This window comes from Syzygium oleosum, unplaced genomic scaffold (genome assembly GCF_021117445.2).
Source record: "Syzygium oleosum isolate NSW1041296 unplaced genomic scaffold, Sole_v2.1 Sole_v2.50, whole genome shotgun sequence".
NCBI lineage: Eukaryota > Viridiplantae > Streptophyta > Magnoliopsida > Myrtales > Myrtaceae > Syzygium > Syzygium oleosum.
Genome location: NW_026607534.1, coordinates 50,930 through 67,434, shown reverse-complemented (window position 1 = coordinate 67,434; position 16,505 = coordinate 50,930). Strand labels below are relative to the sequence as shown.

At 40.1% G+C, this 16,505-nt stretch overlaps 2 pseudogenes; one reads left to right on the top strand and one right to left on the bottom strand.

Annotated features, from left to right (window-relative positions):
* Window positions 1–10,541: 10,541 nt before the first annotated feature.
* Window positions 10,542–12,392, bottom strand: LOC130136769 (vacuolar iron transporter homolog 2-like; annotated as a pseudogene).
* A 6-nt stretch (window positions 12,393–12,398) lies between these two features.
* On the top strand, window positions 12,399–13,328 carry LOC130136793 (vacuolar iron transporter homolog 4-like; annotated as a pseudogene).
* The last annotated feature ends 3,177 nt before the right edge of the window (window positions 13,329–16,505 follow it).

Here is a 16,505-nt window from a genome sequence, read left to right as displayed (position 1 = left end):
ATTGACTTCAGATTTTATTTTTTTATAATAATTTTTTTTGCCGAATTTTTTTTTAAATAAATATTTTTTTCGAATTTTTTTTTCCCGAATTTTTTTTTCCTAAATATTTTTCTCCGGTCGCCGGTCCGGCGACCTGCTGAGGCCGGCGAGTTGGACCTCGCCGGCCATGGACGAGGTCACTTCGCCGGCCAAATCTGGGCGGCGAGGTCGAGCTTGGGCCTCGCCATGGCCGCCGTTGGACCTCGCGGCGGCCATGTTGGACCTCTGCGGCGAGGTCGAGCAGCGGCCATGGCGAGGCCGAGCGGCCTCGCCCGGATCCGGACGAGGTCCAGCAGCCTCGCCATGGCCGGCGAGGTCTCACTGCCGCCGGGTGCCGCCGGTCCGCCGTGACTCGTGACCGCGACGAAGTTAGAAAAAAAAAAGAGAAGAAAAAAACTCAATAAAATAACAAAAATTCGTCAATAGTTTTGCAACGAACCGTCTTCGTCGCAAATTAGTCACGCCACTTACCGGTAGAAAAGGTTTACCGAGACAGATTTTTGCGCATGCGGAGAGATTTATCGAGAGAAATGAAAGAGGGAGAGGAAGGGAGAACAGCGAAGAGGGATAAGAGGAATTAGCAGGGAGAGAGAGAAATTGGGTCTACAAGTAGCACGGACAATTAGCGACGAAAAAAATCCGTTGCTAACTCCCTCGCAAATTAGCTACGAATTTTTTTTCGTCTCAAATTCCGTTGCAAATTAGCGACGGATTTTTTTCGTGGCAAATCCCTTCGCAAATTAGCGACGAAATTTTTTTTCATTGCAAATTAACAACGGAAAAAAATTCGTCGTTAATTCCGTCGCAAATTAGCGACAACATTTTTTTTTGTCGCAAATTAGAAACGGAAAAAAATTCGTCGCTAATTTCGTCGCAAATTTGCCACGAATTTATTTTCGTGGCAAATTCCATCGCAAATTAGCCACGAATTTTTTTCGTGGCAAATTCCGTCGCAAATTAGCCATGGATTTTTTTTCGTCGCAAAATTCGTCGGAAATTTGTGACGAATTCTTTTTTCGTCGCTAATTTGCGACAATTCTTTTTTCGTCGCTAATTTGCGACGAATAATTTTTCGTGCCTAATTTGCTACGGAAAAAATTGTCGCAAATTAGCCACGAAAAAATAATTCGTCGCAAATTTCCGTGGCTAAATCCTTGTTTTTTGTAGTGCAAGATTTTGCCAACAGCTCGCACAACTCTTCCTTGTCGACTTGATCGCGGGAGGCTCGAACTCTCTAGATCTCGCGAGGTCGAGCCTCCCGCCTCGCCCACCAACGACAAATGTGTAATAAGTTTATAACTTTTTGATAATTTCTCCTCCGAACAGATCCGGATAAAAACTCAAATAATTTATTCAGGCATTAAGGTAGGATATGATGCATAAATTAAATATGCAAAGGAAAAGTCGGAGAACGGCTTTGTCTATTCTTCTTAGTGCCCTACAGCAGGAGTTGTGCTGCCTTGTTCGGTGCACCTCTTAAATTTAGTCGTGTGATCTCTCTGTCTCTCTCTATGTTAAGGCTGTCGAAACTTAGACCGAAGCTACTGTAGTAGTCATTGTCGACTATGTTGACCACAACAGGGCCATGTTAGTTAGGGTTTCTTATATTCATTTGACCATTTTGAGTTATCAATAAATTTCCTCGCTCTTGGATTCACGTAAATTCAACATTCCATCCCGCCCCTGTCGATGCATTTTGTGGTCTAGCGTGAACCATGGAGCAATCTCGATCACTCTCCAATTGTTTTTGGTTCGGATAAGAGTTTTCGTTAACAATAGTAAATTAGTATTGATGCAAATAGATTTTCTATTGTATAATCTCGGACCAATATCCTAGAAAACTTTCTCCCTTTGGTATATTTTTCCACAATCCCCAGCATGTACATATTATGGTTAAATAATATTACCTCAATGGACAAAAATTCGGGTACTTATAGTGTTATTACCCCAATGGCAGAGCATAAACAGAATTTACTGGGATGAATTTCGAAGTAAATACACTAATCTAATAATTGAACTACAACTCGCACCACCGCAAGGTTTCAATAAGTTTAACCATTGCCGACAAGCTCTATCTTTGCTTTCCCAAGGGTTGTTGTAATTTTTTATTATACAGAGACATGAGGGCAAAGATGTGCGACCTAAAGAAGCATTTGCTATTGGATAATCAAATCATTTAATTTATTGTAAGCCACCCTATAAGGTTCGATCAGAAAATCATGGTGATAAGTACACTAGGAGTATCATAACTTTCGTACAGCGCTCACTTAAGTGTCATAACGTATTTTTTTTTCGCTCGCTTAAGTGCCACAAATTTGAAAAATCGATCGCTTGAGTGCCATCGGCGATTTGCCAACTTGAAAGAATTGACAAAAAGCGGAGTCAACAATATTGGATGCAACCGTAAAAAGAGCAACCGTCAACGTAGTGAAATCGAAGAAACCATCGACATAGTGGAGTCAACGTAACCATTGATAACCGTTCGGTAACCATTCATAACCTCTATTTGTAACTTCTTTTTGTAACCTTTATTTGTAACTTCTTGTAGCCGTTAGAAAGTTATTTATTTTTTAGTAACCGTGTGTAACCTCCATTGATAATTGTTGATTGTAGGCTTTAAATAGCCACATTGTACTCTTCAGATAAGACCCCCGATAGATCAACCAAAATGTTATCTTTTAATTATCTTTACTTTCCTTTACTGCACTTGTCACGCCCCGAACCCTACGGACATACAACATCCCGCTATGGTCGTTAAGATGCGACGACCCAGGACTCGTCGCCGACCCTTTTCTTTTTATCTTTGAATTACACAAGTGGAAACGATAACCAACACGACAAACCCCAGACAATAATCAAATCTGGGATAGCAGAGGAAAACTAGTCATAACAAAAGCCATTTTTTTTTATCGATTAACCCTGGGAACATACTTACAAGCCCACTTCGGCGTTTACACAAAAAGCCAGCAAAAGATAAAGGCTAGGGTTAATCTACTCCATCCAAAAGATCGGCTTCCGTGCCTAACCCTCAAGGACCAACCAGAAACTACGGTACTCCAAACTGCATAGGGAGCAATGACATGCTAAGGTCCTGAAAAAGGTTTAACAACAACAAATGAGATAAAATCTCAATAAGTTAACGGCCTAAGCCCCGCTTAGGAGGCCTACTCGCCTCGGGGGTCCCTAACCAGGCAATATAGCATCAACAACAACATCATTAAACAACCACATGCATCCTTACCTCACCTTGATACACTCGTTGATGAAATGAACATGTCACATACTCGAAGCATTTAAATAGATTTCCCATGCATCATTGCATCACAAAGCGCGCGTGTCTCGATTATAAGACAGAATCCACTTGGGCACGTCCCATACCATGCCTAGCAGTTTCTATCACATAATCAGGCACTATGCATCACACGTATTCCAATTATTACGCCCCCTCGGGGCCACCACACATCAAGCGATCTGCAGCAAGATGGCAGTCTTCCGGCATAACCGGGCTCCGTCTCGCCCCGTCGGGCACGGCTACGTCAAACGATCTACAGTAAGACGGCATTCCAATACAGAAACATCAAACGATCTACAGTAAGATGGTATCCCGTAAGGAGGATCGAATCCGCCATCGGGCCGCGATTCGGCATCCGGAGTATCGGCTATCCAGATAATCTCCAGGCATCCGATAAAATCGAGCGCGATCTATAGCAGACCTCGATAAATCGGGCATCGTCAAGCGATCTACAGCAAGACGGCTCCGACGTGTGACCACACGAGCACGCAAGCATTCCGGCCAATTATTATCTCTTCAATTAGCCCATGCGTCCATGAATAGTGCTCACACAATTCCGCAAAACAAACCAAGTGGTCACACATGCAAACGGTCAATCAATTTGTAAATCTCATTTCAAACATGCTTTCTTTCTCAAGACATCAAATTCATTTTGTAGACATAGCGATGACAAATATTCATTTTCGAAAAATCGAAATCTTTTCTTGAAAATAGTTATTATAATCATTTAGCTATACTAATTAATTAACACAATAATTCTTAGCATAAGCATCATAATTCAAGCATAAAAATCGCAATTTGCTATTAAAAATCATTCAAATATGCATATTTAATTTTTGGAAATAAATTATTTTTAATAGTATTTTTAATAGTATTTTTTTTAATAATAAAATATTAATATTTAATTCCGAAAATTAATATATTTAATAAAATAATCAATAATAATAAAATAATTGATAACTTATCAACAAATACGCAATAGCTTATCGCAAACCCAGCAATAGCCTATCACACAAATAATCATAGCTTATCGAACTTTCTGATAACCTATCGCATAATCCCACTTAACTAGCCATAAACTTAAACTAAACTGCCCTAAGCAAGTTTAACACCCTAAACGAGGGATTAGGGGTTAACTTACTCGTTTAACGATGGCGTTAACATGAGAACGACGGCGACGACGCGAGCTCGCTCATGGCGGCTCTGGTTTTGCGTTACGAGTGATGAACGGCGGCGATCCAGGAGCGGTGAAGGAGCGGTTGCTATGGTGGCTGGTCGGGGCTGCTTGGGGGCTGATCTAGTCGTGAACGGCAGCTGGCGACGGCGGCTAGGTGGCCTGGACAGCAGCGGACCAGCAGCTGCAGCGACGAGGACGAACGGCGAGCAAGAACGGCGGTGGATGGCGCGACGGAGGAGCAGCTGTAGGTGGCTGTTCGAGTCGACTCGGGGGCTGGTCTAAGGACGTAATGGCAGCTGGTGGTGGTGGTTTGGGGTGCCGGACAGTGGCGGCAAGCGGCGGAGGCGGACGGAGGGTGAGACCGGCGAGAGGTGCACTCGCCTTGGCTGGAAAGCAGGCCGGCGACGGGAGGTTCTGGGGGACCGGGGGCGGTGCTACACGGTCTGAGATGGAGTTGGGGTGGCAGTGGCTCGACGGCGGAGAGGAGCAGCGAACGGCGATGGCTGGCCGATGAGGACAGGCCGGCGGTGAGCAGCAAAAATGGAGGAGCCGAGCGGAAAGGAGAAAGAACGAAGAAGAAGAAAGAAAAGAAGAAGAAGAAGAAGAAGTGGGGGAAATGATGGGGAGTTGGTGGGGCTGGTCAGCAGGCATGGAGTGTCAGCGGGGGAAGGGGGAAGAGAGAGAGGAGAAAGAGAGAGGAGAGAAAGTGGGTCTAATTATTACCCCACAAAAATATCTCCCATTTTCTATTTTCTTTTGCAATTTCTCTAATTTTTGTCCCCCAAAATTACAATCTCGACTTCGATCCGTGTACCAATTTACGGGCCGATTAAACTTTATCGGGTCTTGATGGCCAGCCTTTCTCAGCCGCGAGGCCCAACAGGCGTTGCTCGGTTCACTTTCGTTTTTCGCATCGAATTTCCGATTCTTCGATCCTTTTCCAAAATTGGAATTTTCAATGGCCAATTCGTAAAAATTATGAGGCGATGTTCTATGGTTCGAGTGTGAAATCCTTGAGCATTCGACACTCAAAATCGGATCATATTTCGTGGCCGATCGATCAATCGCAGCTATAGTACATCTCAAACTAACGGGCGGCTGTTGGAAGTAAATACCTCGATAGCCTTTCCGCTTTGGGTAGTATTCTCTGGGTGATCAGGCCAGAGTAAGAATTACTAATAGAGCAATCGATGAAATCACCATTTCATATATCACCAAAATGTGTCGAATTTTCGAGATATTATAGCACTTCATTTTCCCTTAGCTATAGCTTTCCGATTTGCATCGTCGATTAAATTCCGGCGCATATCTCTATCCCGGGTGTCGCGTATTCAATTAAATTCGAGCGTTACATCTTTGCATATTCTCAAGCTTTGTCATCAATTAAATTCCATCATGATTTGTACATACAGTTCGGTTCAAAGTTCAAAGTAAAAGTTTGCAATTATTTCTTGTATGCCCAGATATTTCCTGTCCGGAATCGCCACACAACCCGTCTCCGCTCATTAAAAGTCGAAGAGCGGCTTTCAGTGAAAGATATTTCATTGCGGGAGCAATTTTGGCAAAACATCTTTTTGGCACGCCCAATGGGACCATTGTGGTTTATTTGAGGAGAAACAATGGTGAGAACAACGAAAAAACTTGATCCTGATAATGCTGGTGGTAACAACTTGTCACCACAACTTGGAAATGACAGAGTGGGATGTTTTGAGTCATCGACTGCATAACCGATGGCAGAACAAGAGGAAGGTGGAGATGTCGACATCTTGAGACAACTCGCCGATGAGTAGAGAATGCAGTCAGAGCAAAGTCCTGTGATGTTGGTTACTATGAGGAGGATTCTCGACGAACACTAGAAAGAAATGACTAACTGCACTAGGTTAAACTCCCCATTTCCTGGGGAAACCAGATTAAGCCAACGAGCCACCTTTATCAGGTCGTCTGATGGGGCAAATCTTATCCCCATTTCCTGGGAAAATCAGATTAAACTCTGGCACTAGGTTAAACTCCGACTGGACAGCGACAGTCCAGAAATCTGTTAAGAGAAGTACCCTATGTCGTTTACTTATTATCTTCCTATACTTTTCTTTATGAATTTTTTAGTATGAGGGTTGTAAAACTGATAAAATGAAAATATAAAATATCAGCAGCTATGCACCATTGTGTAGATTAGTATCCAGAAAAAAACAATGAAACCTCTGACCTTCTTTTTTATTGCTGCGACTTCTGAACATTTAACTATCAAAACACCGGCCAAAATTCAAATGCAGCCGTTATGCACCTGATCAGGAGAAACAACTAAATTCAATATCATTTGTGTTGAAACATTATAAGTAATTTGTGAATTGAATGGAATATGACATGATTCATATTCAAAGATCCTGCTGGTATAAACAAATTGAAAGAAAAATGCAGGAAGAAAACGTTTCTGAGGATCCTCTGAAAATGCAATAAAAGTTTTGGGCCATTTGGACTACTTCTCTTTCGAAAGCAAATCAATCAAATATTCAATGGGCAACGTCGATGGGATGAACTTATACATACCAGTTATAGGCTCGGGCTCTGGATACTGTGAGACATCATATCCAGGATGACGAGCGTCCATATCAGGAGGTGACCGGCTCCTATCTCTACAATGAGATTCTCAGGAAGTGCTTCTCTCCTCTCCATGACCACCCGTTGCACGTCGGTGGTCTTGTTGATAGTCGTGGTGGCAATAACGCCGATCTCTATTCTAGTTTCTTGCTCCCCTCTTCCGATACCGATTGCGTTCTCTACATCGGTTTCCACGTCTGTCCATGATGGGGTCAAGAACGGTTATGCGATTTGAGGTCGGAATGCTTTTATGACCTGAGAGACACGACTGTATGTCAGGAACGAAAAGAGAGGGAGATGAAGAAAGGCGAGCGATGTGCGACAAGATAGGTTAACCCAGTGCAAAAGAGAGAGGTTTCGGATTCTTGGAATTTTAGCGGCGGTGCGAGCGAGAGAGGTTGAGCGGCTTTAAGGAAAAGGGCCGGGACAATTACGGAAGAATGGACGAGTACTTTGGCGTGCTTTCATTACTGGAAAAATAAAACTAAAGACAAACAAATTGGTGTCTGTTGCTAAGAAAATCAGTTAATTAAATCTTGACGATCTTGACGTGTTTGCATCTGTTATTTTTTTCCTTTTTGTTGCCGAAGGCGCGGTTTGTGTCGTAGCCAAAATAAGATATCCTGAAAAATAGAAATGAAAGCAAACTCCAAACTCGGAAATGTTGTTATTACATTGTCTATTAGTAAATTGTCCAACTCTGGTGGGTTGACATGCATGAACCAGTAGTATATACAGCAAATCTAACATGGCAAGTACATTTAATTGGAGATATCTACCCTGAGGCCCCAAAGATTGGAAAGAAAGATCCAGGAACAAAACCAATAGAGAGAGAGAGAGAGAGAGAGAGAGAGAGAGAGAGAGAGAGAGAGAGAGAGAGAGAGAGAGAGAGAGAGAGAGAGAGAGAGAGAGAGAGAGAGAGATGGGATGAATCTACCAAACAGAGAGAAACTGGGGATGTCTGATAAAAGACATACTAAGTCATGCCTTGTTTTGTTGACAGGAACAGGGAAATAGGAAATGAAATAGAAAAGAATCTGAACAAATGATGAGAAATGGAATGTAAGATCTGGGATATGATTGCGAGTTACTATAAATCTAAGTCAATGGATGAACTTACCGAATATAGAATTACCATATCGAATTGTCTATTGTATAGAAAGATACATGGAGGAAGCGTTGGTTATTGGTTTATTCATGGAGTTGACACGATTGTTAGATTTGATTCATTCGTTCTTATCCATTGCGCTGATTTTCATGACTTTTTTTAGAGAAGTAATTCCCAAAAAAGATCTCTCCTAAATCTATTTCCCAAACTAGAATTCTTATTATCAAATGATCCTTAAAATAACCTAGTCTCTTCACCATTTTTCATCCTCATCATTTTTACCTCTCTCGCAAAGTTATTAAACTTTCTAACATTTTGCAAAGTCTTGCATTTTATAACTATTCTCTAACATATAATCAAAATCGAGGAGTACATTGCACCCAATCAATATCAATTGTTAATTTATCGATTGGTTACTCCACAATTGTGATCTCTCGTTGAGATTAAACAAAATATACTACTAAAAGATATTATGAAATGCATTTTAAAGTTATATTGCCTATTCAGAATTTTTTTTGAGAAGTATGATAACACAAATCAATTTAATTTATCCTTACCAAAAAAAAAATCAATTTAATTTACAATTGAATCAAGTCAACATATTTTTATTAACCAATTAAATTTTATAACACGCGTAAATTTATAATTGGATGACAACAAAAATATATGACATTTAAATTTACAAATGGAAAGAAACCAAATATAATGGAAGTTAATATATATAAATCCATGACATCGCAAGTTAGAGTAGAATTTAAAAATTAAATAACTAATAATCTATCTTATCAATTAAAGAAAACTTTTATAATTTTAAGTATGACGTTATTTTCATTCAACACAAAAGTTGATGATGAAAATTTATCAGGAAAGAAAGTGTTCATCAACAAAGACAATAGTAATGAAGGTTTATCAACAAAAACAACGGTAAGCCTCTATTTCTTTATATGTAATGAACATCACATATAACATTTCCTTCATGATATTAATGACCGGTAATAACATTTACATATTGTATCTCAGGTCGTAATTAACTAAGTCCTCTTGCTTACTTTGCAAAGAACTCATTCTAGCTTGGGCATATGAGGAGGCATGAATGAGCACAACTTCAACTCCTTACATGGATCATTTTGAGATTTTCAGCCTTGCTAGGAGTTTGTTTTGCAAGCTATCAATATGAGTAAGTACATTATTACTAAACCCTAAGGGCCCCCATAAGCATAGACATGAGTTAACTACAATAGATACCGAGTGTGTGTGGGATTGGGAGACTGCCACGCTGTTCGTAAAATTCTAAATGTGTTAATGAACAAGTAATATAATGATAATAAAAGTATCATTCCACAGAGATTGATGATTAATAAACCAATTAAATATTAAAAATTGACTAATTTTAAAATTTATCTAACAGATCAAAATAGAATTGAGAATAAATGAAAATTGACAATCTTAGAAACAAAATTTCGGAACTAAAGGCAAATAATCAATCAAATAAAATATGTTATATCATCTGATTTCTCCACAACCACTAGATATGAATTTCATATCATTATGCATACAAAAACAATATCAAACATATGATAGCGAAATTTTCTAATATATTTACTATCATATCTGTAGGTATAACAAACCTACTCATTTTACCAATCCACTATATCTCTATGTGAATTTAAATGAACATAAGCGCATTAAAATCTGTGAATATTCCCGATTTACAATGAATCTTGTAGACCACCTTATCACCAAAAGCTATACAAATAACATGGTATACATCTATCCACATTTATTTTATGGTTATATATTATAAAGAGTAATTGCATATTATCACTTCTCAGTCTCAAATATTCACATCAAATCATTCAAATGGTGGCCAATCACTTAAATGCATTAAGCATAATAATATATAACTCACATAAATGAAATCACTTGCAAAACATAAAAAGAATAAATTCATATCATCATGGTCAGGCTACATCGTAGCCCTAACAAAAGAAAATTAGAACATAATTAGAGCAAAAACAAAAATATAAATTAAACCAAACATCTTGAATCAAAAAACAAGAATTCTATCGCCACTTTTTGTCTTCTTTTCAAAATATTTGAAAAATTCCCAAAACGGTGAAAACAAAGACGATAAAAAAAAAACCTAGTTGTCCCCCCAAGCTCTCAATTTTATCCTATAAATAGAATAACATCTAAGACTCCTATCACAAGGCAATTGCTTCTTTTTTGCATAAAACTAGGGAATAAATCACAGGATTCCCGATTTGGTATCCACTTTCTAAATTTTCTCTAGGTAGCATATTCTTTTTTTTTGGTAAAGCTAGGTAGCATATTCATTTCCTTCTTTTTGCCATTTTTTCCTTATTTTCTCCATATCTTATTATTCTGCATAAACAAGAAAAATTTGAGTAAATAGATGGAAATCCAAAAATTTTCTCACAAATATTGCATTATTTGTTGCATTATTTGTTGCCTAAAGTAGGTAAAATAACTTTATTTTTATAGAGTTATCACACGCCTAATGCACGGCCGATGCACGGCCGATGCACGCCCCATGCACGGCCAATGCACGCCCCGTGCACGCCTATGAAACCTGATAAACATGTATTTTTTTATTAAATAATAGCATACATACCCCATGGACTCTGGCCTCTTGTTTTCAACCCAAATTGTGTAGTCCGATAAGATTACATCCATGTAAAATACACCATGAGAAAAAAGATCTCGAGAATCAAAGGAAACACTATTTATGCTCGATTTACTGTAGACCATTAATCATCTTGGTCACACCGTAGGTAATGCCCATAGCCAACCAACCTCCGAGCAGTGCCCCAGAAGCGGACTTCACCACCGGCACTTTCCTCACTTTGCGCTCAAAGCGCCAAACCCAAGCAATGCTATGCTTACCGCCACTATCAGCGTCCGCAGCCTCAACTTGTAATCATCAATGAACGCAGCTGCTAGGAGCGATACCAACAGCCCCACTGCAGAGGTCAGTGCGGATGCCCCCGCCATCTGCCATGGGCTTGGTAGCTTCTCCTTGCTCGCATCCCTCTCCTCAGCTCCTATGGTTCTGTTCATGTCCTCTCTTTGAATCCGGGCCACCTCGATATCGTACTGGGAGTAAACCGATACGAGCTCCCCGAAGACCATGGTGCAGGCCCAACAATCAGCCCCTAGCGCTCTAGATATTGCCATAATCCTGCTGTCCTTGTTGATGGTGCTGACGCCCATCCTGAGCGACACCATTGCGATCACGCCATCATTCGCACCCATCATGGTAGTGCGGAGCCACTAAGCTCACTTCGAGAAGTAGACGACCTCCGCCTTGGAGGGAGGAGGATGAGGAGGAGGCAATGGTTGTGTTGATGTTTCAATTTCGAGGTGGACTTGGAGGGGAGGAGGAGGAGGCAGTGGTTGAGTTGATGGTTTGACCTCTTGCTCTAGAGGGACTGAGGCAATGGTTGAGTTGATGGTTCGACCTCTTGCTCGAGGGACTAAGGCAATAATTGAGTTGATGGTTCAACTACAATAGATACTAAGTGTGTGCAAATGGAACCCACGCCTAATGCACGGCCAATGCACAGCCGATGCACGGCCAATGCACGCCCCGTGCTCTCCATTGCAAAAAAAAAAAAAAAATAGTACATGTTGTCCTGCCATTTCGGGAGGAAGCCTAATGAGATTTCATCAACATTACAACAACATTCAGCACACTTATGAAGACACCTATTAGAAGATCTTACAAATTGTGAAATGTGAACACATGAGATTTCATTATCCCAAATTTCCTATAAGAAGCAAGATAATTCTCATTTACGTGGAAAGCTTGTCCCTCGACTAACTTGTTCACTTATTTGAGCTACTGAAATTGGGTTGCATTCCATTAAAAAGAAATGAAAAGAGTGCTGAGATTCAAGTGTAGACTTTGTGTTTCACAAGTTAAGGTGTTCACCTTCTACTCAAAGAAATAAACCAACTCAAGTGTGAACACATGAGATTCCACCAACAATACAAAACCATGTTATACAAAATTACGTTCTTGGTTGTTATTTTATAACGCACATTTTTCTCTCTATATAGCTTCTCTCAGGGTGTGTGCCCTCCTCACGCCCTTGTATCTTCCTCTCTAATATCCCATTCATTTCTTGAGCTTCCTCATATTAACCTTCTCTCTCCATCTATCCATGGCAACACCACCATCAACTCAACCACAAGACCTCCTACAATTGCCGCCTCCTCCTCCTCCTCTCAAAGTTGACCTCAAGGTCAAACCAAGAAATCCCTCGAACAAGACGTTAAGGTCGTTTACTTCTCGAAGCGAGCTCAGTGGCTCCGTGCCGCCATGCTAGGTGCAAAGGATGGCTTGCTCTTGACAGCCTCGCTCATGATGGGCGTCGATCCTGTCCGCAAGGACGTCAAGACCATGGCGATATTCGAGGTGGCAGGGCTCATCCCGGGGCCTACAACCATTGGGGAGCTCGTATCTGTGTACTCGCAGTACAACATTGAGGAGGTGACCGAGATGAAGAGAGAGGGTAGGAACTAAACCCTAGAAGTCAACGAGATGGATGTGATGAAGGAGAAACTGCCAAGCTCACGGTAGGCGCTGGGTGCATCGAGATTGGCCTTTACGATGGGGGCACTGATGCCACTCCTAGCGGCTATGTTCATATAAAGGAGTACAAGGTGAAACTAGCGGTGGTGATAGAGGCGGTAAGCGTGGCATTGGTCGAGTTTAGTGAGCTGGGTGCGATGCTGGAGAACACGCTAGTGGTGAAGTGGACTTCTAGGGTGCTACTTGGAGGGTGGTTGGCCATGGTCATCACCTTTGGTTTGACCAAGCTAATTGGCTCTACTGGTCCATAATGACTTGAGCATCATATATAGTGTTTCCTTGATGGTATTAATGACAAGTAATATTTACATATTTGTAACTTAAGTCATAATTAATCAATAACTCTTGCTTGCTCTGCTAGCTAGGGCACATGATGAGCATAACTTTTCTTTTCTTTTCTTTTCTATGAGTTGTAAGAGCTTAAGCTTGTTAGGATATGCCTATCCTTTATCATGCATTGTTGTAGATCTGTTTGCGTAAAATGGCGATCGATGATGAATTGATAATTCCATACCCTTAAATTTTGCTCCTATTCTCTTCCTCGCTGCCCCTCCCCTAATTTCTCTGTCATCTTTTAGTATTTCCTTTGATTCTCGAGATCTCTTTTATGGTGTATTTTGCATGGATTGTAAGAAAATACAATTGAGTTGAAAACAAGAGGCCAAAGTCGATCGTGTATGCTGTTATTTAATGGTAAAAAGGCATTAAAAACCCCAAACTATATCTACTATGACACATTTACTCTGAACTATTTTTTGGAACATCAAAAACTCCAAACTATGCCCACTATGACGCATTCACCCTAAACTTTTTCTTGTGATATAAAAAATATCGAACTTGTACCTATATGATAAATTTACTTTCCGTTAAGGTTCCGTCAAATAATTTTTCAGACAAAACCTCGTTTAACATTCCAATTTTATCAGATGTCTCTGAACTGATCATATCACTAGTAAAGGTTTAGCCAACAACTTTATGGAGTAGACTTTTTAAAGGACTTTATTTCCCCCAACGAAATTTCTGGAATGCTGAGAAGGAAGCTAGACCGTCTTGGGGGTGGCAAAGCATACTTATGGGAAGAGATAATATTTCCCCTCATATAATGTGGTGGAATGGTGACAATATTAAAATCAGGGAGGACAAATGGCTAAAAAGAGGAATTTTGGGGGGTCCTGCCACTAGAAATGAACCAAAAACAGTTGCTGAACTGATCATCAGGGAAGAGAACTGCTGGAATGAACCATCGCTAAGAAGCCTCTTTGAGGATCAAACGGTTTCAGAAATCCTCACAATCCCAATAAGGTCTCAGTTAGTACAAGATAAGCTAGTCTGGACAGGAGCAAAATCTGGTACCCACTCAGTTAAAAGTGGGTATCACGGAATTAGAGAGAGAGAAGATAAACTAATTCTAAATCAAGCATCCTCCTCATTTCAGCCCTCTCGCGCTCTATGGAGTAAACTATGGGGAATGCAAACTACTCCTAAAGTGCGAATTTTTCTCTGGAATGTAAGCCAAAATGCATTAGCCACAAAGGAGAACCTCTACAAAAGGAGAATCATACCTGACCCTACCTGTTCGATCTGCAAAAGAGAAGTGGAAACCACGGAACACTTGTTCCTTCTCTGCCCATGGACACAAGAGGTTTGGTCCAACCCTGCAGTACAAATCCATATCACTAGTAAAGGTTTAGCCAGAATTGATGCGTGGCTCTTCCAACATAGAAATGGAACAACAAACTCCCCTGGAATTGAAGTAATTGCATCTATTTTCTGGGCCATTTGGAAGACACGAAATTGCTATGTCTTTCGACATAAGGATCCTGACCCAGGCGAAACACTAGCCTCTGCTTTTCTCATGTTGAATACTGTGAAGAATTGGAGCCAGAAAAAAGAAAATCTCAAGGAATGATACCAGCCCAGTGAGCGAACCCCCAAATTCCTCTCAGTTTTGGATCCCACCGAAACAAGGAACCCTGAAGATTAATTTTGATGGATCGTTCTTGCCCGGAGAGATGGAAGGATCCATAGCGGCTGTCTGTCGTGACTCGTCGGGACTCCTCATCGATGGTTTTGGAAGGACGGTTCGAGCTTCTTCGGCCGCGCAGACGGAAACCCTGGCTCTGCTCCTCTCTCTTCAATATTTCCAGTCCCGAAAGAACGAAGCAATTGTGTTTCAAGGAGATAACTTTCATCTGATAAGACCAGTGCAGTTAAAGAGCTCGTATCAGTTCACTTGGGAAGTTCGAGCTCTTATCACCGAGCGTATCGAGCTGTCGTCCCAATTTTCAAAAATCCGGATAGCCCATTGTTTCAGAGAAGCTAAGGTAGACATGGCCATGGGCCGGTTTCGGCCCGGGTCAAACCCGGGACTAGCCCGTTGACCGGGTCCGCAGTTCGGAACCGGCCCGATACAGCCGGTTCCCAAAAAAAAAAATCTGCAGATAAGTGGAGAAACTCTTTTTTTTTCTCAAATTTGATTACAATGTACATTTTGATTATATTTTATATTGAATAATTCATTATTTCATAATTTGATAATTCACTATTTTTTTATTTCATAATTTATTTTTGTAATTTTTACCGGCCGGTTCGAACCGGGCCGGAACCGAACCGCCCGAATCGTCGGTTCCGGTTCATACATGGCCACAAACCAGAACTGCTGGTTCCGAACCGTGGCCATGTCTAAGCTAAGGGCGCAAATAATAACCATTCTATTTCTTTCAAAAACTAGTTTTCTATTCCCTAAACAGGCTTTGGAACAAACTGTTTTGCTAACGCAATTCCATTTTTCTATTTATGGAACAATTTTTTGTTCCAAAACTAGTTTTGGACCAAAAATCAGAACAAAAAAAAAGTAGGTTTTTTATTTCTGGACGAGAAATGAAAATCATTTCTAAAAGAATATGTTTTCTCTCTTCAAAACACATCTCTTCTTAAATTTGGCCCCAGTCTGACCTAGTTAGATCGATTTGAACCGATTCAGTCCGGTTCATTCCCAACAGGAAAATAAAAAAAATTGTAAAAAAAATTAGAAAAATCAGAAAAAATAAAAAAATTCAGGAAATTCATAAAAAAATTTAGAAAATCCAGAAAATTTCTACAAATCTCAAAAAAAAAATTTCAGAAAATCCATAAAAATTGAAAAATTCCAGAAAAATTCATAAAAATTTCCAGAAAATAAAAAAAGTCAGATTTCGGGAAAATAAGAAATTTGGTGAATTTTTAAAAAAAAATCAAAAAATCAAAAAATTCAAAACTTCACAAAGATGGCTTAGAATACATGTGGCCACTCACTTTGAGTGAAATTTAAATTTTTTGAGGTGCCCAAATGGTATTTTTGAAAACTCCTTAGTTTAAAGATTTAAAATGGGTTTTAACCCTTAAAAAACCCTAAAAGGGGTTTAACCCCCAAAAGGGTATCTAAAAAAATGGATTTCTATTCCAGGAAATAGAAATTTATGTTGTTATCAAACGGGTTCATGTTTCAGGAAATAGAAATTTTATGCTGTTATCAAACGGGTTTCTGTTTTAGAAATAGAAATTTTTTGTTGTTATCAAACAGGTTTCTTTTATCAGAAACTCGTTCTGGGAACATAAATAGAAAAATTTATTTCTGTTTTAGAAATTGTTTCTGGAACATAATGGTTGTCATTCGCACCCTAATTCAATTGCAGAT